Raw genomic sequence first — 24,980 nt, forward strand, 5'->3', positions numbered from 1 at the left:
TAAATATATATAAGTATATGATATATAATACATTTAATATAATATATTATGTATATAAAATATTAATTCAAGGTCCACAACATAGTGTTTATATAGAGAGGGATTTTTTGTTTTTAGAGAGAGATTTTTGTTATAGGTCATGCACTCACCAGAGAGACAGAGAGACAGAAAGCAAGAAATTACATCCCAAAGGGGATGGCTACTCCACAGTCCCTTCTCTTCCATTCTCCTCTCAGGATCTTGGGCACACACATGCATCCAGCATGAATGTGAAGCTGCTGGGTCTGGGACTCGAACATCAGTCAACTACTGGAGTCCAGTTACATAACCATTACACAATCTGCTGATCCCTTGTAATATTCTTTGTTGAAGATGATGTGTATGGTAATATCTTTGATTTGATTATCACACGCTGTGTGCATGCTTTGAAAATCCATGGTATCCCACAGGATGTTCAACTATTAAATACAAATAAGAAATTATAAAATGATGTTTTAAACTTTTAAAGAGAAGGGAAGTTCTAGCTTCTTTCTTTCATAATCTTGTATTACCTTTGCCTCTTTCTTTTGGAGAGATTTTTGCTAAAGGTTGTGTGCACTCACTGGATAGACAGAGACAGAAAGTGAGAAATCAACACCAGGGGGTTTGGCCATGCTGCAATTCCTTCTTCTCTATTCTCTTGGAATTTTGTGCATGCACACACACACACCCTGCATGAATTTTAAGCCACTGAGTCCTGGCCTTGAACTGCAATCAGTCATGTGGGAGTCCAGCTCCTTAACCACTACACCACCTGCTGGCCTCAATCTTTGCTCTTATGTTCCTTTTGGTTTCAATTTTCTCCTTTAGAAATGATTTACATTTATATAAAGGTACTTTGAAAAGTTCAGGAAAATGCAATGTAAGTATGAGTTTATTTTGGTGCAAAAATTTGAAACACATGTGTAACTTTTTAATAACAGACATTTCAATGAAATTTATGAAGACTCTAATATAATATTTTACTTTGAAATAGAATTAGACTAATTACTATCCAATATCTCTTCCATTTTTAATATTTTATGAATCTAATTTGATCTATAAAAAATATATGGCATGTTGTTTTATTTTAAGAGAGATATTTTTGCTTAAGGCATGTGCACTCACCAGAGAAACAGAGAGATGGAGAGACATAGAAAGACAGAGAGACAGTGAGAAATCATCTCCCCAGGGGGATAGCCATACCACAATCCCTTCTCCTTCACTGTCCTCCTGGGATCTTGGACACACGCGCATATGCGCCCAGTCCGTTTGAAGCCACTACGTCCAGGACTCAAACCGCAGCTGGCCATGTGGGAGTCCAGTGATGTAACTGCTATGCCATCTGCTGGCCCCTTTGGGATGGTTTTAAAATGAACCACCACCGTGTTTAGATGCAACACACACCTGTGAGTATTTGCAGGTGTTCCTTCAGAACCAAGCTAGGTTCCTATTAGCCAGAGAAAACAAAAATTCTCAACACTTAAATTTGTGTACAATAAGAAGCAAAGATGGTTTCTTCTAAGAGCAAGAATAAAGTTTCAACATAAAAACAATAGAAGTCACAACTGGGGGATCTTAAAATATATCCAACATACTTATTTGATAGTTTCTAATATTAGGTGACATTAAAGTCTATATCTGTTTATATACCTGTAACCATGAATAGGATCTTTGGGAACAATATCAAAAATTACTGCGATAACATGTATTTAGATATTTAAGCCCCTTATAGAAAGGACTGGCATTATAAAGAAGAGAATTATGTACATATGCCGGGGTCCAGCCTCGGCGTGGGTGGGTTATCTCGACGAAGGCGGCGAAGGTGAACAGAAGACAGAGGCCTCGATGCATAGGACGTACATAAAAGGCATCGAAGCCTCTGTCTTCTGTTCACCTTCGCCGCCTTCGTCGAGATAACCCACCCACGCCGAGGCTGGACCCCAGCATACATAGAACTTCTCTTGGCTATTTTCTTTCTTTCCTTTTTTCTTTTCAAGGAGGATACATGTACTCATGAGAGAAAGACAGAGAAAGAGAGAGAAGGAGGGAGAGGAGAAATCACTTCTCCATGAGACATGATCATACTTCAATCACTTATCCTCTGTTTCTCCCTCCTTTCGGAATTTTGTGCCTGCATGAACATGTACCCAGTGTGTTTGTCAAGCCAGCGTCCAGGATTGAAACTGCACAGTCAGCCATGTAGGATCTGGCTGTCCTTACCACTAAGCCATGGGGCTGGCCCATCTCTTGGTTTTCTTACTGTTTAAATGAGACTAATGAGTCTGAATGTGGAAATGGTTACCCTCTTGGTTTTCTAAACGTCTTCCTCCCAGTTACTATCGTGTTTACATGGAAATTACAATATAAGTTAGAGAAATAAATAATTGCACCAAAATCTGGAGACAAGAATAGAGTAAGTGTTCTATCAGGATGCTATCTATTGGGTCACTGGAAAAGTCATGACATATTTTTGCATAGAAAAACATAGAAAAATACATCCTGACTTTTTTTCCAGAAAAGATTTTATATGAAAGTTTTTTATTATATAAATAACTCCTTATGTCTAGGAGGGGGGCCTCCAACCTTCACAAGTAAGCATAGCATGAAATATTAATAGATAGTATATAGAGTCAATTGAAAGTATTGACTTTTTTTTTTTTTCAATTTCAAGGGAAAAAGAAATCAAGAGCCAAACAAACTTTCTTCAAGAAAATGAACGACCTCTTTGAACTTGGAACTTGCATCCGTTACAGGTTTTTCTATTCAATCATCCTAATTCTTCCTTTCTGATAAGTGCCCTCAAGCTTCTCAATCAATTTTCCAGCGTCACCAAAACACACAGCCTGACCCTCCTACATTTCATTCTGCTTGAAACATCTGCATCACCTCCGTGAAGTTAGAACCAATATGCTGCACATTATTACTTCCCCCATCTGTGTAATACAGTGGTCCATCTGCTTCAAGTAAACAAGATGAGGGAGCAGATGAAAGGAGAATGGACATAACTTACAGCAATATATTAATTTCTTTATATGTTATCTTAGCAAACTCTGAAGAGTCTATTAATTTTCTGTCTTTCCTCTCATCTTGTTCTGTAAGGTCTGATTACTTTGTTTACCTCACTTTCCCTAGAAGAATGAAAGAAATGATGCTTCAGCTTTACTTGACTGATACCTAATGGCAATTGAAGCACATTATGTCACCTTTGAGGTTCCTAGTTTATTCATCTGTAAAAGGAAGATAATGGTTGCTGCTATATTTGCCTCGCAGGTTTCCAACAGGATCTAATAAGAAATGATTATGAAAAAGCTCAAAATCTACAATCCAATTCACTCATAGAATGTAATCATATTAAGTTAGCACAGGGCAGTCAGTTTGTCCATGGGCTCAGAAAGTTTTCTAGAGAAGAGCGTGCCGATGGGATGGGGCAGAAAAGGGAGGTCTTATGTCATCTCCCCTTCTTCTAGGCTCTTCCTCATCTTATATAGCTTCACAGTAACCAAGCAGTATCTACCAACATAGTCACTTCCCTGGTAAGAAAGGAAAACATATAGAATGTGTGGTCAATAAAAGGAAATAAAAGCTCAAATACAAAATTTGGTACCAAATTGATTTTGGTTTTGACTTTTTTTTTTCCCGTTTGGAGAGAGATTTTTTTCTTTTTTTCTTTTTCTTTCTTCTTTTTTTTTTTTTTTTTAGAGATCTTTCCATAAGGTGTGTGCACTTGCTGGCGAGACAAAGAGAGACAAAGAGACAGAAAGCGAGAAATCACCCACCCAACCCCGGGGGGGGATGGCCACATCACAGTCCCTTTTCCTTCAGTCTCCTCTCGAGATCTTGGGTATGCACACACTTGCACCCGGCATGAATTTTAAGCCACCAGGTCCATGACTTGAACTGTGGTTGACAATGTCGGAGTCCAGAAATGTAACCATTTTGCCATCTGCTGGTCTTTGGAGAGAGAAAGTTTTGCAATAGGATGCATGTGTGCACTGGAGAGACAGAGCGAAACAGAGAGACAGAAAGCAAGAAATCACTCCCCAGGGGTATGGCCACACTGCATTCCCTTCTCTCTTCTCTCTTCTCCTCTCTGGGTTTTGGGCATGAACACACATGTGCCCTGCATTATTTTCAAGTCTCCAGGTCTGGGACTCAAACTGTGATTGATGAAGGGGGAGTCCAGCAATGTAACCATTATGACATCTGCTGATCCCTAGTTTTGATTTTAAAAGTTTATATTGATGGGCAGTAGATGGCATGGAGGTTCAGGTGGTTGGATCCCAATGGCTGACTCTGCAGTTTCAGTACCTGACCTGGAGGCTTGAAAATCACACCAGGCATGTGCACTTATATACCCAAAATCTTGAAAGGAGAATAGTGAAGGGATTGAGGCATAGCCATCCTATGGGAATGATTTTTTACTTTTTCTATGTCTCTCTCAAGCAAGTGCATATGCCCTATAGCAAAAACAACAACAATAACAAAAAAAAAAAAGATATATTGCCAATATTCAGTAGGACCATTAAAAAGTGCTTCACAAGGTATTCTCTAGTTTTGTCAGTTCTTTAAATATCAAAACTTCCTTCTTTCCCTTTTATCTCTCAAATGTCTTCTGCTCTTCTATCTTAAATGTTCATTCTCTTAGTTTTCTTGATTGCAGACTTAAGTCTCTATCTACTCTCTCCTATCACACCATTGGGTCCAGGGCAGACTTCTTTTAGATTTCCTACTTAAAACTAAGTTAATATCTAATCCCAGTTTTTACCTTGTCTAATTTTATCCATAGCAGATTTTTCTAAGAGTTTTCAATAAACCAAGGATTTGGAGAACAGCTACTTCCTGTACCCTCACAACTAAGCTTTATTTCTCCAGTCTTCTTTCTTTAGCTTTATTGATTTTGTTACTATGCAGCTTCAATGATGTGAAGCGATTTGGTTCTCAGACTTACAGAATTTTATCTCTCTAAGATTATCCACCCAATTTCTTCACTATTTTGAAGCTGGGTGATCAAGGTCACAGTTCTTTGGTTTTAGAGCTGTGAGAAGAGCCTCCATCATATAATATAAAGGTCAGGGCACATTTCCAATATTTCACTCTCCCAGTAGAGTCTTCATGGTTCTGAAGCAGCCACAGGGCAGGTACTAGCCATATCCCACACCAAGAGACTGAGATTCTTTAACCACAAGATCCATGTTCCCACTGTTCATACTGGGTGTCTAAGAGCTTCCATTTCTGTCCAGGTTACACCTGTTCCTTAAGATTTAGATCAAATCCACATACTGAATAAAACCTTTTCTGACCTCCATACAAAGTTAAAAGCAATTTACTCTTGTTTCTGAATTCCCAAGACATAGATTGTCATCTATTTCTTAGTTCCCTACATTAGTGTTTTAGGACTTTCAGAACACAGTTCCAAAAACTGTGGGGCTTAGACAGTAGGAATTTATTGCCTGGAGGATAGAAGTCAAAAATCAAGGTGTCAGCAGGGTTGGTTCCTTCTGAGGACTGGGGATTTGTTCCTTTCAAGTCTCTCTTCTAGCTTCTCATAGACTCAGGCATTCCTTGGCTTGTAGGTGGACTTCCTGTCCCTATGTTCCTTCTAATTGTCTTTCTTCTGTGTCTATATCTGTGTCCAAATATATCTCTTTAAATTTTTTAAAATTTATTTTTATTTATTTATATTCAATCACTGTATCCTTACATCATATCAAATGAACTTTCCCAACATGAATACACTGTACATTGGTTCAAAGATATTACCATACATATTGTCATCAACAGGTAACTTTCCATTTTTCTATCCCTTAAACATTCTACTTCTTTCTTTTTCCTGTTGATTCCCTCCCTCTCCCCCTTCCCCACTTCCCACCTTCTTCCCACACTACGCCTTTATTGTAAGAGCAACAGTAATACTGAATTAGGGCCTACTTTAATGATTTTATTTTAACTTGATTACCTCTGTAAAAATTCTAAGGTCAACTGGTGGTGTGGTGGTTGAGGTGGCTGGATCCCACAGGACTAACTTTGCAGTTTGAATCCCAGACCCGGCAGCTTGGGGAACACACCAGGCACATGTGTGTGCACATACCCAGAGGTCCAAGAGGAAAATGGAGGTGAAGATATTGTAGCATGGCCATTCCCCCAGGGGTGATTTCTCACTCCCCATCTCTCTCCAGGAAGCACACATGCCCTATAGCAAAAACTGGAAAAAAAATTAAAAATTAAAATAAAGAAACCTATCTTGAAAGTTACGTTCTGAGATACTGGAGGTTAGGTCTCCAACATGTTTTGAGGGGACACAAAGCCATAGCACTCATGTAGTAAGTCTAATATAATATAATATAATATAATATAATCAATAATGTAACCATTTAGCTTACAATTGGGTTGACAGAATAGTCATGCTCATCTTTGTGTAGAAAAGCATAGGAAAAATATGTTTTGGCTTTTTCAATAACCTGATTATGTCCTTTGGTATAAGGAGTCTATTGTTCAGGGATGACAGGTGGTATGGGGATTAAGAGTTCTAGACTCTCACATGGCCAACCGTGGTTCGAGTCCTAGATCAGGCAGCTTGCTTTTTCACTTTCCCTCTTTCTCTCTCTCTCTCTCACTCTGCCCCTCTCTGGTCAAATTAAAATAAGTAAATAAAGTTAAGTAAAATAATTCTTTAGAAATAGTCTATTATTCATTTTATTAGGAAATTAACTCCTAGAAACTTATAGTTCAACTATAAATTTAGCTGTAGTTCATGCTAAAACAAATTAAAATCCCTCATATAATGAATACCACAACGAGTAATGTGTCAAATACCTTTCAAGAAAAAATATTCTCCTTCACCACCTATTTTCTGGGCTTCCCTTCTACTCTTAGTCCTTTTTAGGGATTAAGTCAACACATATTTATTAAGGACATACTGTGTGCCAGGTACCCTTCTGGGACCAAGAATAAAACAGCAAGCAAGACAGGCATGGCTTTCATCCTGATGGGTTTTGCTCTGCCATGGAGATCTAGACAATAAACAGGAGAACAAATGAAGTAAGCTGTGATTCTCAAGGAGTAATTTTTTGAAGCATAATTCATACAATCATTCTCAGTGTTTAAAATCTTAGTTTATATTCATGCATCACTTTTCAGCAGCCGGCAGCTTCCTGGGGAAATAGGACCCAGAACAGGGAACTGTCATTGGGGATGGGATAAAAATAAAAACAAGGAACCTAGGACAAGGACATGGAACACTGGGTGGAAGTGCCTCCCCAGGAAGCTTAGCTGAGGGAGGGAGCATGGTTCTTTAGGAAAGGGGAGGATGAGAGAAGGATGGCTGTTTACATCAAAGAGAAAAGACTGAAACAGAGAGGAGAGGTACAGAAAGGAAGGAGGCAGAAAAGGAGAAATGAAAGCCTGAAACATCCAAATATTCTCCTCTTGATGTTTTGGTTGTTGTTCTTGTTTACTGATTTTCCAGACTGGCAGGTCAGCCAAAGCCTGCCAAGAAGGCTATCTTGGGTTCTGTATTCAGGCTTAAAACATTACCTTCAAACATGTAGAATATTTTCTTCCCTTAAAATTGAAAGCTGCAGAAATACACGTATAACATGTAGTGGGAAAGGTGCACAAATAGGTTTTCTGTGTGTGTGTGTGTGTGTGTGTGTGTGTGTGTGTGTGTGTGTGTGTGTGTGTGTGTGTGTGTGTGTGTGTGTGTGTGTGTGTGTGTGTGTGTGTCAGAGCATTCATTAACTGTGGCAAATCTGGCAGTGAACAAATATTTATTGGCTGTTCATTATAAGCCAAATGCTGTTAGATGTCTGAGATAAAGCAATGAGTAAAACATAGCATAGAATGTAGGTTCATTGTTGATTCTTGTCTTACAAACCATTTTGGTTTTGGAATAAACTTTTCTGATTTTCTTCAAGTATTTAGCTACAAATAGATAAAGAAAATGTATTACATATATTTGGATTTCATGCTCTCAGCAGCAGTTATTTCCTCAGTTCCCTTCACATGATAATTACGATGCACAGTTAGCACTTGGAACAGTGTCTGAACACTGACCACTCAGTAATTGTTAGTTATGAGGAGGAAGAGGAAGGTGATAGTGTTGGGAAACTATAGTTAATTACTAGACCTGAAAATGACAATGTATTCTGAGGTACGGGGAGGTAGAATAAGTTGGAGAGAAGCAATCAAGAGACCTAGGTGCAAGAGACCTGGATGCAAGTGCCAATCTTTGTCATTGGGGGCTTCAAATTAGTCTCTCTGGATCTCCATGTGCTCATTTATAAGACAAGGAAATAAAGACATGTTGTGCTATGTCACTGGAGGTTATATGGATGAAATCATATAATGGACATTGTAATAATTTTGTATTGCAAAAATACTATTAAATATAGGGTTAATAATATTTATTCTGGGCATAAATCAAAGTATTTATCAAAAGATCCATCTTTTTCAAATACAATTAATATATTATTAGAAATCCATCATATCTAATTGTCTTATATTTTGTTAAATGGAAAATCTAAGATCTGAATTTATTTCTCATGATGCATATACAAAGGACTTCTGAGATAGGTTTTTTTTTTTTTTTTTTTTGTGGGAGGGAAACATTTTAGTTTAGTTGTTTGGAAAATGGTCCATGCTGGTGAATCTGTGCCATCTCTGTCATCTCCATAGCAACAAACTCTGATGTAACAAACAGAAGAACTTGATGTATAAATCAAAAATAGCTCAGAGATATGGTAATGGGAATTCAGAAAATTACTAGGAATGTAAGAAAAATATTTCCATGAAATATTCTCTCTTCCACTTCTGTTCTTAATGTGAAATTCCTCTTTGAAAATTATTTGTTACTGTGTCTCTTAAATTTCAAATGCTATCCTTTATTTTTCCTCTATTAAAAAATTGGTTATTGCAGACTGAGGCATTTTTAGAAAACGAGACATTTGTAAGCTGACTCACTTAAGGGAGCATGTGATCTCTCATGCAAGATAGCATTTTTAGGACCCAGCTGTGGCACTGAGACCAATGACAGATAGGAAGGATCTCACTATCCTTGACATTCTGGATCCCAAGGTTAGAGTAACAAGGACTAGATGGACCTCTAACCAGATTCTGTCATATGTTCTTGTCTTTAGTGTTTTCAGTAGTCATTGATTTAAACCAAATGAAAAATAGTAGTAAATGTTTATGTAAAGTTGACAGCACACTGATAATATTCCAGGAGGGGTGTGTGGGTATGTGTATGTATCTTTTCATTCCTTTTTTTTTTTTTTTTCATTACAGCCTTCAGGAAATAGGTGCTATTATTATCTCCAATTTACAGGTGAGAAAGCTAAGGCAGAGATTACATAACTTGCTTGAAATCACGCAGTGCTAATGCCAACTGTGCCGTTCATTTTCTCTAGCTGATAGTAGTTTATTTTGCTTTGTATCTAGAAGATCACCTCTGGGCAAAATAATGCATATTTTTATACATTTCTCACTTAATTCTCACAGTATCCCTTTATGTAGGTGTTACTTTCATTCTACAGGTGATAAAATGGAGACAAAAGGATTTTGAGTGAATGAGTGATGGAATTATGTAATTTACCAATAACTTTTTATTCTTTCAACTGGGACTCAGAAATTTTAATTTTAAATAACTCATCATAGTGAGTGGTTCAGGACTTACTTCCTAGATTGAATCTAAAGCTTAGAAAGTGATTTAAAAGAATATGTAAACTTTACAAAGATGCCTGGGTGCTTCTGCAAAATGTTTTATCAAAGTCCATAAAATAGAATAAGTGGGTGGAGTTGGAAATGTATCAGGTATATACCAGAGGCTTGTTTTGCCTCCAGTAGAGGCTCTGGAGACATAAATTCATTTTCGTGTTTGTGGGATCAAATTCTCAGAATTCACTTAAATGGCAAATATGCTCACATTGTACCTTTTATTCTTATTGAAGGACATTTTTATGGAGTACCAATTCTGATGGCACTTTATACCAAGTAGGCTTCAGGTTGCTCATGGTTGAGTGGATGAGATGATAAACAAAAAGTGACCGAAGTATGGGCTGGCTCCATGCACTACTGGCTAAATTCACTGGATCTTATATGGCCAACCACATGGATCAAGTCCCAGACCCTGTGGCTTAAGACACACACCAGGTGCATGTGCTTATGTGTACAAAATCCTGAAAGGAGAGCGATGGAGAAGGGATTGCAATGTAACCATTCCCCATGGACAGTGCTTCCTCTTTTCCCTTAATGGTGGAGGTGGAAGACAGAAATGAAAATAAAGGATAAATCCATTTTGGAGGCTTTAGAAATGGTCAGAGAAGAAATGCCACAGAGGAAACAGTATCTGAACGAAGTCTTAAAGGATGAGTCAAAATTTTCCAGGAAGTTGCTTGGAAAAGCTGATTTCAAACACAGGGAAGAGAGCAAGATTTTGAGGTAGTACTATACTATACAAAGAGAGAATAGAAAAAAGTTAGTTGCTTTGTCTAAATTTATCACTTCCATGAAATAAGTAACTTAATTTTGTATAAACATCATAATTTTAAAACATGTTTCTAATTTTCATTAATAAATAGACTTGCAAGCCTTTTGTGGGAACATGGATCCTTTAAGAAAACTGAGAATGATTTCTCATTGTTTTCTACTTGTCACTTTTTTTTCTTTCTTTTTTTAGTAAGTTTTTGCCTTAGGGCCTGTGTGCTCACTGGAGACCGAAACAAAGACAGTGAGAGGAAAAGTGAGAAATCCTCCCCCTCCCCCAAGGGACTGGCTACACTGCAATCCCTTCACAAAGATAGAAGGAAAGTGAGGAATCACCCCGCTTCCCCCAGGGGGAATAGCCACATAGCAATCCTTTCTCCTCCATTCTCCTCCTAGGATCTTGTGCATGCACAAACATGCACCTGGCATGAGTGTCATGTCACTGGGACTCGAACCAAGTTCAGCCATATGGGAGTCCAGCAATGCAACCGCTACACCATCTGCGGGCCCCTCTACTTGTCACTCTTAAGAAATTTATCTAATAAAACTGTGTTTCACTATTTCAGGATTGTTTCCCCTATGTATTGTAAGTGTAAATACTTTCATTGAAATACAGAAAACTTAGGATATATTAAACGATGATTTTTTACAGTAAATTTATCATTTATGATAATAAACTTCCTTCTTCAAACTTCCTGCCAAATTTCAATTCTTTCAAGATGACTTAGATCCTTTCTGATGTGCTTTCTCTAATAATCTTTTTAGATAGTTTTTAAAGTGCAAGCACACACATGAGTGGGAGAGAGACACAGACAGGAACTCATGAGTATCTGGGCATGCTGCAGTCCCCTTCCTTCAGTCCTCTAGTCCATCAGATCTGGGCACTCACATACTCTGCCTGGAATGTCTCAGGTGGACCAGGCCAGTGTTTCAAACCACAGTCATCATGTCAGATTCAGCTTCTCTTTTGCAATGCATTACTATTGCTCTTCAGAGTTGGCCCAGTCCTTTGTACTAATGGAAGAGTCTTTAGAAATGCTTTCATCCCAGAAATCAGTGAAAATAAGACAAATACACTTACTCTTTTCAGTTGGAGGAGCACAAACACAACTCTTTCTGTAGAAGGTTTCTTAACCCTTTTCTCACAGTCATAGGCTCTTCTAATTTACCTGTTCTTGCCCATCTCAGTCTCATCCCCTGTTCCCCAGACTCTTCAGTTTGACTTTGCCCTTTTACTGTCTAGGTTGCATTCTAAATCATGTATTTAAATGGCATTCATTTGCTCATAAATATGAAGGATTTTTTGTTTTGCCGTGTTTGTGAATAGTAGGTTGATAGGTAAGCTCTTCTGCTTTCAAAGGACTTTTTCCAAGTTGCTCTTTTAATTGCTGACAAATTGCCTAATCCAATCACTTCATACAGTTCAATGTTGGTGGGGATGATTATTACATTTTTTTAAAGAGGTTTTTCCTTAGGGTTTGTGTACTCACTGGGGGAAGAGAGAGAGGAGAAAGACAGACGGTGAGAGGGAAAGTGAGAAATTATCTCCTGGGGAGTATGGCCACACCGTGATCCCTTGTAAAAGGGATAAATCCTCCCCCTCCCCCAAGGGACTGGCTACACTGCAATCCCTTCACAAAGATAGAAGGAAAGTGAGGAATCACCCCGCTTCCCCCAGGGGGAATAGCCACATAGCAATCCTTTCTCCTCCATTCTCCTCCTAGGATCTTGTGCATGCACAAACATGCACCTGGCATGAGTGTCATGTCACTGGGACTCGAACCAAGTTCAGCCATATGGGAGTCCAGCAATGCAACCGCTACACCATCTGCGGGCCCCTCTACTTGTCACTCTTAAGAAATTTATCTAATAAAACTGTGTTTCACTATTTCAGGATTGTTTCCCCTATGTATTGTAAGTGTAAATACTTTCATTGAAATACAGAAAACTTAGGATATATTAAACGATGATTTTTTACAGTAAATTTATCATTTATGATAATAAACTTCCTTCTTCAAACTTCCTGCCAAATTTCAATTCTTTCAAGATGACTTAGATCCTTTCTGATGTGCTTTCTCTAATAATCTTTTTAGATAGTTTTTAAAGTGCAAGCACACACATGAGTGGGAGAGAGACACAGACAGGAACTCATGAGTATCTGGGCATGCTGCAGTCCCCTTCCTTCAGTCCTCTAGTCCATCAGATCTGGGCACTCACATACTCTGCCTGGAATGTCTCAGGTGGACCAGGCCAGTGTTTCAAACCACAGTCATCATGTCAGATTCAGCTTCTCTTTTGCAATGCATTACTATTGCTCTTCAGAGTTGGCCCAGTCCTTTGTACTAATGGAAGAGTCTTTAGAAATGCTTTCATCCCAGAAATCAGTGAAAATAAGACAAATACACTTACTCTTTTCAGTTGGAGGAGCACAAACACAACTCTTTCTGTAGAAGGTTTCTTAACCCTTTTCTCACAGTCATAGGCTCTTCTAATTTACCTGTTCTTGCCCATCTCAGTCTCATCCCCTGTTCCCCAGACTCTTCAGTTTGACTTTGCCCTTTTACTGTCTAGGTTGCATTCTAAATCATGTATTTAAATGGCATTCATTTGCTCATAAATATGAAGGATTTTTTGTTTTGCCGTGTTTGTGAATAGTAGGTTGATAGGTAAGCTCTTCTGCTTTCAAAGGACTTTTTCCAAGTTGCTCTTTTAATTGCTGACAAATTGCCTAATCCAATCACTTCATACAGTTCAATGTTGGTGGGGATGATTATTACATTTTTTTAAAGAGGTTTTTCCTTAGGGTTTGTGTACTCACTGGGGGAAGAGAGAGAGGAGAAAGACAGACGGTGAGAGGGAAAGTGAGAAATTATCTCCTGGGGAGTATGGCCACACCGTGATCCCTTGTACTCTGTTCTCCTCCTGGGATCCTGGGCATGCAGAAACATGCACCTGGAGTGATTTTCAAGCCACCACGTCCAGGGCTCAATTATGGTCAGCTATGTGGAAGGTTAGCTATGTAACTGTTACACCAACTGCTGGTCCCTGGTTATTACATTTTTTAAAGTTTTTTGTTGCTGTTTTGCATGAGCAAGAGAGACAGTGAACACTCTCAGTATGGTCTTGATACTACAGTCCACCCCATCTTCAGCCAGCCTCAGATCATGGGCACACGCATGCTTGGTATGTTTAGGGAGGTCTCTGGAATAGAAACCAAAATCTTCCCATGTGGGATAGCCCCACACAGTGGTTGCCACCAACCTGCTGAAGTGTTTGTTTAGAATCACAAGTCATCTCAATCAACAACGCACAGGAGCCAGATTCCTTATGTATATGTGTACTTACATATGAGAGTTTGCTGAAGGCAAACAAAGTCTTTCTTTTCTTTTTTTTTTTTTGAGAGGTTTTCGCTACAGGGCGCGTGCGTTCGCCAGACAGACTGAGAGAGACAGAGAGACAGAAAGCGAGAAATCACCCCTTCTCCTCCATTCTCCTCTCAGTATCTTGGGCACGCACGTACCGCTCCTGGCATGAGTTCTAAGCCACCGGGTCCAGGACGCGAACCGCAGTCGACTACGTGGGAGTCCAGCAACATAGCCTTTACGCTAACTGCTGGTTCCCAGCGCAAACAATTCTTAAGCATCATAGATTCTTCAAGTTTTTGAACCAAAAGAGAATTTAGAGATTACTTGGTCTAATCCCTTCCTTTTGCTAAAGAGCAATCAGAAGCCCAGAAAACCTCAGCAAGTTCAATCCAGATGAAAAGCTAAGACCAGAGGCTCCAGATTGCACCGTTATGCCCTGGGCTCCCAGAAAAGATCTGTTGAAATCAGTTGGGCTAAACCTTTTGTAAAATGCAGATGGTTTGAGTCTGTCAAAGAACTTTCTTAAAAAACGCTATTCAGTCTGGTGTGTGACAACCTCTTTTTTTTTTTTTTTTTTGCCTGATCCTTTTCACTAGAGGGCAAAGAAGTAGAAAGAGACTGTATTTCTGTTTACTGATATCTTGAGCACCAAAGTATTTTACAGGTCAGAGAAAATAGACATACAGAAATTAGGTTTTTAAAAGTCTTTGTCCAACTATTCAAAGTGCATGATTTGGCTTAGAAGTGGTCAGACATTAGGATATCGCTGCATGATGCTAGAGCCATTATGAAAGTCCAGAGTTTGAATCCTGACTTGACCTGAACACTTGGGATGTGACCACAGGTGAGCCCTAGTCCTGGCTGTCTGAAAGGCTGGTGGAGGGTAAGGGGGTGAGCAGGGACTGTGGCATGGTGAGTTCTTGTCTCTCTTACTCTCCAAATATATAAACAAATAAACTTAAATAAATAATTTTCATGGTTTGATAGTCTGTAGGGGAGTGAGGGGGAAAGACTTTCAAAGAAACTGATCTTTCTCCCTTTGAGCCTTTGGTCTCACAATTGATCATAGGGGCTTAGAGAGTGAAATTCTGTATGGCAGGATTTGTCTTGTCATTTATTTAAATGTTTATTTTTGCTTACCAAGTCCTCTTTTTTTTTTTTTTTTTTTGTGGGGGTTTTTTTTCACGGTGGGGCGTGCGCGCTCCCCAACATTTTATTTTTTTTTTTTTTTTTTTTTTGATAAGAGAGGGACAGAGTAAGAGAGAGAGGGAAAGTGAGAAAGCAAGCCTCCAGGTCTGGGACTCGAACCACGGTCAGCCATGTGGGAGTCCAGCGTCCTTAACCACCACACCTGCACCCCCATGGGGCATGGTCACACTGCAATCCCATCTCCTCCATCTCTCCCTCCTATTGGGATTTTGGGTACGCAAGCTCATATGCCTGGCATCTTTTTGAAGTTGCCAGGTTCAGGACTCACATGTGGGATCCAGAAACCCTAATCACCATGCCAACAGCTGGCAAAAATAAATAAATAAATACATAGTCTTAAAATAAATAAATAAATTATAGTACATATGAACAAGATAATCTATACAGTCTTTAAAAGAGAATAAGGTGGCCTTTTGGCCATCTTCCAGTAATTAACCGAAATGACGAGCACAGAGAAAAGAGGAAGAATATGTATGTTCTCTAGGCCTTTTAGAAAACATGGAGTGGTTGGGGCCAACAGATGGCACGGTGGTTCAGGGCACCAAACTCCCACATGGCCAGAAAGCGAGAAATCACCCCCCAGGGGGGATGGTCACGCCGCAATCCCTTCTCCTCCATTCTCCTCTCGGGATCTTGGGCACACACGCACACGTGCCCGGCGTGAGTTTTAAGCCACCGGGTCCGGGACACGAACCGCGGTTGACTACGTGGGAGTCCAGCGACATAGCCATTACGCTAACTGCTGGTTCCCACCAAGTCCTCTTAATCATGCCAAAAATCCAAGGGCTTTTTGTCCTACCCATAGAAGACCAAATTAAGTGCTACCTACTCATAATAAGGATATTTACTAGCATTCGTCCTTTGGGACTCACAATAAAATGGCCTTCTTGTGGATCACTTTGGTGCTTGACTCATACCCAGACCTCGCTTCTTCCCCTTATCATCTTTGAGATGTAGAAGTTGTGTTTTCTCCTCCTCTGTCCCCTCTCCTGAAACTTTGAGCCTTTTTCAGACTGTACAACAGGAAATGTACTCGTTGTCTTCCACAGTAATTTCCCTTAGGCATACGATTTCGTTTCTGGTATTTGAGCAGTGATGAGGGATTTGGGCCACTCCTTGAGAATCTGTAGTACAATATTTCACAGGAGGATATAGAAAAAGTGAGTCTCGCACTTAAATCTATGTAACAGTTGCAGTGGGAACAGAAATGTTGAAGCTAGAGTCTAGGAAAAAAACTTAATTTTAATTTGATAGGTTGTCTGCTGCTAGGGTAAATAGGGCACAAGTCTGAAGGTAACCTTACCTTCTTGGATGTGTCCCAGAAATGGGTCTGAGGCAGTTAAAGCACACTTAGAATTTATGAAATAAACTGCAATGCATTCATTTAGCCACTCAGAGGAGGCGAGGCTTGGAAAGAACTGTCTGCTGAATGTGTTTTCTTATTTTTCTAATGTTCACTAGAGATATAATGGTATGTATGAACATAGAAACATACATGCATATCTGCTCATGAGTAAGCATGTGATTGGTTTGCAATTTGCTGCCTTCGTGTAGAAAGAAGCTTTCAAAAAGAAGGTGCTAGTTCTGCATCCTTTACAAGCAAACTAGACCTAAAAGTTGGAGGCAGAAACATACAGAGAAATCGTCATCTATCCTCAGTGGAGTTACTCTTTTATTGAGATTATGGATTATGACTTAAAGGCAAGATTTTCAAGATAAGCAGTTCTTAAAAACAGTAATAAAGACTGGCTTCATTGACTATTGAGTAAGTAACATGTAATGTGTTCTTATGTTCTACTCTTTATGTCATCAAGTCTAAAGTCTTGGCCAAGAATCACTGCATTTGATAGAAAGTGGATGAAATGGAAGATCTATTGCTATGTGAACCATCCAGACTATGAAAGAAAGGCCTTCCTTGTATGTGCCCTTTCAATATGTACAAAATGTCCACACTCTATGGCAGAAACTGAAAGACTGGAAGATATCAAAGCATGGAGAACAATTATGGATACTAGAGACAGTGTGGTAGGAGGGTTGGAAATGGTAGAGAGTGAGAGAAAAGGGATCAAGGGGAAAAAGAAAGAAGAAAAACAGCGGGGCCAGCAGTTAGTGTAATGGCTATGTCTCTGGACTCCCATGTAGTCGACCACGGTTAGAGTCCCAGACCCAGTGACTTAAACTCATGCCGGGCACCTCTGCGTGTGTGCCCAAGATCCCAAGAGGAGAATTGAGGAGAAGGGATTGCGGCGTGGCCATCCCCCCTGGAGGGTGATTTCTTGCTTTCTATCTTTCTGTCTCTGTCTTTCTGGTGAGCGCATGCACCCTATAACAAAAAAAAAATAATAAAATAAAAAAGAATCCAGTGTGGATGTCTGACTTTTTTTCCATTGTTTAGGTTACCATGTGCATTTAATTATAAAGAGAATTTATAATTTCCAAAGAGTTTTTCATAAATACTTCCTCATTTAATTTTTTTTAAATAGTTTTATTTATTATTGTTATTATTTCAGTTGCTATAAGACACATGTGCTCACCAGAGGCAGACAGAGACAGAAAGAGAGAAAGTGAGAAATCAAATCGCCAGGTACAGGTCTTAAACCGTGGTCGATCATGTGGGAGTCGAGTTCCTTAACCACCATGCTACCTGCTGGCCTTGCTCATTTAATATTTACAATAACCTTTGAAATGGATATTATATTAATGATCATTTGATTATTATTTTAATGTTATCTGTAATGTATTTTTCTCGAGTTATTTCAATTAACAAATAATATTAGGCTGTCAGGAAAGTCATGACACACTTTTGCATAAAAAAGCGTGTCATGATTATCCTGACGTTGGAAGAATATATAAATATATAAAACCTGCCATTGGAAGAATAATTCTCTACCCAACCTCCTCCAAAATATCATGATTCTAATCCCTGGAAGTTGTGAATATGTAAAGGTTACATGATGAAAAGGAATTAAGTTTGCAGATGAATTAGGACTGCTAATCAGATGTTAATTCCTTAAATTAGGAATTTATCATGGATCATTCAAGTGGGCCCACTGTAAATAAATGCAAGGGATCTTCAAATGGAAGAGTAGGGCAGAAAAGGTCAAAGTGGGGCCCTACAAGAAGGACTAGATCTGCTATTGCTGGTTTTGAAGATGAAGTAATGGGACCAAAGGATGTGGGCAGCCCCTAGAAACTAGAAAACCGCAGGAAACAGATTCCCCCTAGCATCTCTAGAAGGGAACTTAGCCCTGCTGATAAGCAATACATGTTGGGCTTCTGACCTATAGACTCGTAAAACAGCGAGTTTGTCTTAAGCGTAAGCCAGAGAAAACTAAGAATTCTGTATACATTTTTTTACATGAGTATTTTGACTGACAGTATTAATCTTCTAGATGAAATCTGCTTTTAAATATATTTTGCATTTCTCTATCACATGAAAAGAGATTTATTGATCACAGTTGGGCTTTCTTAGTAATTCTGGAATATAATTATAAACACAAACTTCTGGGGCTCAATAATACAGATAAGCTCTTGATGTAAGAAGGACTGGTGACCCTTATATCACATGAGCCCAGTCTCCTATTTTTCTTCTTTTTCAAATTCATGAGTCTTGTCTTTGTTATTTCTTGACTCTATAAATCTTTACTCCCTGAGGTCAGCCAGTGGCTTGGTGGTTAAGGCAGCTGGATCCCATATGTCTGACTGTATGATTCAAGTCCCAAACCTGGAGTCTTAAAAAACATACCAGGGTGCATATGTGTATGTGTCCAATGGAGGAAAAGGGATTGCAGTGTGGCCATCCCTCCTGGGGAGTGCTGTCTCACTTTCCCTCTCTCTCTTGTTTCTCTGTGTCTCTTTCTGGTGAGTACAGGCATCCCATAGCAAAAACAATGCTGCTTATAAGCTGTTAATAACCAAACTTAACAAAATGTATATTTAAAGTATATTTAATTCAACTCAGAAAGTGTGTTCTGTCTCCTATATTAAAAGAATGCTTGGCTTTTCAGAGGCTAGAACATAATATGAATATAAAACTTATCAGTATTTTGGTACATATTTAACATTCATTAAATCTTCTGAGATAAAAAATGGTGGACTAATAAAAGAATGATTTTTGTGGTCTCTTCTGTCTAACTGAAAGGAGAAAATACTGGTTTTTAAATCAATAGGCTTTAGGTGAGGGCTGGAGAGTAGCTTCCTCCTTCAGTCGTAAGGTCCATGGATTTTATAACTGGTACTATTACACCTTCTCAACAATTTTTAAGTGCATTTATTTACTTATTTCTCCCTGGAGAGGGAGAGAGGCCCCCACATTGTCTTCATGGCATGGTTCACTGTCAGTCTCAGGTTGCAGGGAGGCCCATACACACACATACACACATGTGCCCAATGAGTACAGACCTTGGGGAATGAGACTGGGACCTTGCTGTATGGGTCCCGCATTGCAGAGTATTGCATTACTGTTGTGCACCATCTGGCCCTATCAACATTTTTTTTTTTTAATTTGCTAGAAGGTTCCTGTGCTCACCAAGAAGAGATGAAGTGAGAGAAAAAGGGAAAATGAGAAAGCACCCCCCGGCATGGGCCATGATCATGCTACAATACCTTCTCTATTTCTTCTACCTTTCAGGATTTGGGGCATACACGCACACACATGCGTGCATGTGCACACACACACACACACACACACACACACACACAGCGTGTTTCTTAAACCACTGGGTCCAGGCCTGTCACTGCACAGCCACCTATGTGGGATCTAGCTCTCTTAATCACCATATCATGAGTTGGCCTCCAAAAATTTTTAAGTGTTAAATATTTTTCAGATGGGTTTCATGACATAGGAATTATCAAAAATCTCTCAGAATAAAAGTCATATTCTGGCTCTAACTCTTTTTTTTCAAAACCTCCTTTACTAAGTGTATACAATCCATTAATCCAGGTAACTCATTTGCACATGGCATTCTTGTGTGATAATGGCATACTCAATTATTTTGAAGGCCAGGCAAAGTACGTGCTAAGTCTTGACTTAGAATCTTACAAATACAAATCATTGGTGACAGGTTGGTGGTCAGTTGGGAAGTTGGGTTAGAGCATATGGGCAGAATACATTGGATCTTGCCTGTTAGAAAAAGAACATGTGTAACACACGGTATCCTCATAGCCATAGGCAATTTCTTCCCACAGGATTCTTGAGTCATTCTTCCTTTCATCAGTGATTTAAATTTTGCCACCAGCAAATGTAACATTTTAATCACTAATCTGTGTTCTCTACCCAGATGTAGGATGAGTCTGTTTTTTTAAATTGAAGACACTAACCCGAAAGCATTACCCAACATGACTAGTAACTCAGAAGTTGCAATGAGAGTGAAATCTGTTATAACTTTCTCTTAAGTTTGTAACCCTCAGTCCTGCCCAAATAGGAAATAATGAAATTTATTGTGTTAAGCTACTAGCTTTTGTGATAACTTATTCCATAGTTATAAGTGAGTAATGCAAGGGTAGATAAATATATGGACAAAAAAAAAATTCTAAGCACAAAGAAAGATACGTTCAAAAAATCTGAGATGGTTACAAGTTTGGCGAGTTTGAGACCATGAAAGAAGTCTTGAACAACTGAGAGATGGAAGAGAAGAGTGCAAGTCAGCCTGGGGAAGAAGGCAGAGCTATGGCAAAGAGTTTGAGTTTTATTCTTAGAGGAGGGAGTGAAGAGAATTAAGGAGAAGAAATACGACCAGAAAGCAAAGATGACTTAACTACCATGGAGAACAGAGTGGGTAGGGGCAGAGGCAGGGGTAGTAGGAGTTGATGAGAAGAGACCACAGTGAAGAAGCTACACAGCAGTCCAGGCCTTCCAGAGGTGGCTTCACTCAGGTAGCAGTAATGGAACTGTAGAGAGGGAGATGGAGTGAGGGTTACCTTGGAGGCAGAACACTATACACAGATATTAAAGGAAAGGGTTAAGATACTGCTTTGGTGAAATAGGCTGTTGAACCTAATGGGGGAACTACCACCTAACATAAGCCACACGAACACAAGGCAAAGGCCCTAAATATCAAAACAGGTAGACATTATATAAAGATACGGACTTTATAAATCTCGGCAACATTTGAGTCAAGACTGCTTGACCTCAGGGTTAGAAGTTTAAAGTTGGGTCCTCACTAAAGATGGGGGAAAGCCCCATTTCCCGACCAGCCAGTTTCTCAGAATGCCCTTTCTTCTACTGTTCTTAATACCGGCCTCTGACTCCAGAGTGATCGCTTAGGTTGAGGTACACCCCTGCCTGCTCTAGGCTGAGCTCTATACACCTATGAGAAGTTTATGGAAAAATGGAATAAAAGTAGTTTATTTTGAAATTCATGTATACTTTTTTTTTTTTTTTTTGGAGAGGTTTTCTCTATAGGGCGTGTGCACTCGCCAGAAAGACAGAAAGCGTGAAATCACTCCCCAGTGAGGATGGTTACACCACAATCCCTTCTCCTCCATTCTCCTCTCAGGATCCTGGGCATGCACGCACATGCGCCCGGCGTGAGTTTTAAGCCACCGGGTCCGGGACGCGAACCACGGTTGACTACGTGGGAGTCCAGTGACATAGCCATTACACTAACTGCTGGTTCCCTATGTATACTTTTTCATAATAGACATTTTTTTATAAACTTTTTGAAAAATGCCCCCCTACCAAGATAATCTATAAACTTTTCTAGAAAACTTTGAAAATAATAGAAGAGTTTATAGGTAGACTTACAGAAAAACCAGTTGTTTTAGGGCATGTGTTCTTACCAGAAAGAGTGAGAAAGAATGCTTCAATGGGCATGGTTATGTCACAATCCCTTCTCTCTTATTTCTGTATTTTATTAGGATTTGGGGTACATACACATAGACTCCCAGCAAGTTTTTCAAGTTACTGTGGTGGGGATTGCAACTGTGATTGCCCAAGAGGGATCCAGCTCCCTTAACCACAAGATGAAGGGCCAGCCCCAAATTCCAGTTTTTGATCAAACTTTTCTTGGGCTCAAAGGCCCCCCAGTATCAAATCTAAAAAATTCCATAAAACATATGCAATTTCTTATTCAGTTAAGAGAGCTATACTTCATATGTTAAATTTCAGTTTATAGGAGAGTTTCTATATGTTTGCATCAGGAAAAGATGTAGATATTGAGATAATGATACAATATTCTTTGGCCTAGATGTCTGTCTAAGAGCATCAGAAGTCAAGGTTTCAAAATAAAAGTAATTTTTCTAGCAAATGTTGATATTAGTCATTCAAATGGTATTATCAGATGAAAATACAGATTAAGCCTGATTTTTTTTAAAGCCATAAACTTTTAAGTTTTTGTTTGTTTAGAAAGATTTTTGTTATAGGACACATGTGCTCACTGGAGAAAGAGAGAGAGAGACAAAGAGAAAGTGAGAAACCACCCCCAGTAGGGGATGGCCATGCCAGTCTTTTTTTCCTTCATTTTCTTCCTGGGATTTTGGGCACATATGCACACATGCTCAGTGTGAGTTTTAAGCCTCCAGGTCCAGGACTCAAACGATGGTCAACCATGTGGATTCTAGTGCCTTAACCACTACACGACCTGTTGGTCCTAAAAGCCATAAACTTATTACATCTAGCAGAAATTCCTTGGATTTTATATTAAGTTATGATTCCTTATTGGTCTTTCTATTCTCTTCAATGTCACATTTTGTTGTTGTTGTTTTAAGTTTTTGCCATTGAGCACATGTACTCACTGGAGAAATCCAGAGAGACAGTATGATAGAAAGAGAGAAATCATGCTCCCCTCAGGGGGATGTCCATGTTGCAATGCCTTCTCCGTTCTCTTCCTGGGATTTTGGACATGCACACACACGCAGCCAGTGTGATTTTCAAGCTCCAGGGTCTAGGACTCAAACCACAGTCGACCTGTGGGAGTCCAGTGCCATAACCACCACACTATCTGCTGGTCCCTCATTCCAGAATGCTTAGGATTCTGAGATGAATGTCACTCTTTTTCTCACTATACTAAAAATAAAAACACTTAGCAAATTGATTGGTAAAATTCATCATTTTTATACATTAAATACCTAATACCCAGGAAAAGAAAAAAAGAATAGCTTTTTTTTTTCACCCCTAAAACAAAAAGAAAACTTGGACATTCTTTTTAAATCTCATTTAAATAAGCTTAGATTGATTTTTTTAACATAAACAAAAATCAAATTATTTGCCCTACAGCAGCACTCTTGAATAAATCAACATTCACAAAGAGTGCTTTGCTATACTCTGAGAATTTTCAACAAGTAATTAAGTTAGTGAAGTTGGTCAGCATACATGCAGAAAACAGCACCTGATGGCCAGAGGTGATTCAAACACTGAGTACCTGTTGACTGAGTGATTTCTAAGTATTTTGACCAGATAGCTCAACTATGACTGCACATTGGAGTCACCTGCTGTTCTATTGCTAATAACAGAAAATACATGAAACTGGGTAATTTATAAAAATAGAGGCTTATTCAGCTCACCATTTGGAGGTTCAAGATCCAGGGGCTACACATGATGAAAGTCTTCCGGCTGTATTACGGCATGGTGGAGGACAGGTGTACAGATATCTGTATTTGTGTCTGTCTCATTCCCTCTCATAAACTCACCAGAACTTCACCATGGGGGTCCCACCCTGATGTCCAATCATTTTCCAAAAAACCTCGTCTTTCAACACCAAATCAAAGTAAGTCTCCTGTTAATACCTTCTAACTATGATCAAATCCCAAAGCATGAATTTATTTTGGGGAGTGGCATTCAAATGACAACCCCTGGAAAACACTGAAATATGCTGAATCCCAGGCCATATACCAGATTAACTAAAGCAGAACCTCTGGAAGATTCATAAAAAATGTTTATGAAGTTCTCCAAGTGAGCCCAAAGTACAGCAAAGATTGAATCACTGCCACATGACCAGTAATTATTTTTCTTTCAGCCATATCAGGGTTACTTAGGTGTCTTTCTCTTCTTTTAGAGAACTGGAATTCAGAACTCTCTAAGAAGGTCATTCTGTAAAGAACACAAGGAAGTTGGCACCATTTGCTGCTGTCAGTGAGCAAGTGTGTACCATGTGATTGCTTTGCAAAACTGTATAGAAGCAATTCACCACTACTTTAAAAAAGCTGTTTTCTAAATAGGTCAAACTCCCTTGGTCATTAGACCACACTTCCTAACTCAAAGAAAGGCCAGAGTTTATCATTAAAAGGACAATGAAACAGGAAGCTTAGTAATCACTTACGTGTTCCACCAGGTGCCAAGATACCTGTGAATCACAGTAAGTGGTTGAGTAAACATCAGCCTCTCAGGAACTTGGCTTCCATACAAAACTGGCCTTTCATGAACCAGTAATCATGGAACAATAGGAGGAGGCTAGGGTTGTTTCTAAATGGGATGGGGATTATCCTACCCCAACAAAGTGTTACCTTCATCCTGATACATGCGCATGTACACACACACACACACACACACACACACACACACGTTATTTCTTTCTGTCTTTCTATTTTAACTGTTTATACTTGAAGAAATAGATATGGATAAAGGATGAAAGTCTCATTTCCAAAGGAATTATTAAAAGTTATTTGGGGCCAGCAGGTGGCACGGTGGTTAAGGCACTGAACTCCCACATGGTCTAATGCAGTTTGGCTCCTGGACCTGGTTGGTGGCTTGCTTTCTCACTTTCCTTCTCTCTCTGTCTCTCTCTGTCTCTCTCTCTCTCTCTCTCTCGGTCTCTCTGTGGTGAGAGTATGTGCCCTACATCAAATTAAAAATAATAACAATAATTGGGGCCAGCAAATGGCATAGTGCTTATGGTGCTAGACTCCCATATTGTCAATCACAGTTTAAGTCCTGGACCTGCTGGCTTGAAACTCATGCCAGGTTTATGA

General features: G+C 39.3%; 1 long non-coding RNA gene across 1 annotated transcript in view; it reads right to left on the minus strand.

The window, feature by feature from the left end:
- LOC102486579 (uncharacterized) overlaps positions 1-23,992 on the minus strand; it is a 41,676-nt gene extending 17,684 nt beyond the window's left edge. Inside the window, exons 1-2 of the long non-coding RNA XR_334647.2 lie at positions 23,577-23,992; positions 6,939-7,031 (exon numbers count right to left, since the gene is read on the minus strand). This is a non-coding gene — a long non-coding RNA (uncharacterized LOC102486579). The remainder of the gene's footprint in view (positions 1-6,938; positions 7,032-23,576) is intronic.
- Between the last annotated feature and the right edge of the window lie 988 nt (positions 23,993-24,980).

This window comes from Tupaia chinensis, unplaced genomic scaffold, assembly GCF_000334495.1.
Source record: "Tupaia chinensis unplaced genomic scaffold, TupChi_1.0 Scaffold000257_1, whole genome shotgun sequence".
Lineage (NCBI taxonomy): Eukaryota > Metazoa > Chordata > Mammalia > Scandentia > Tupaiidae > Tupaia > Tupaia belangeri.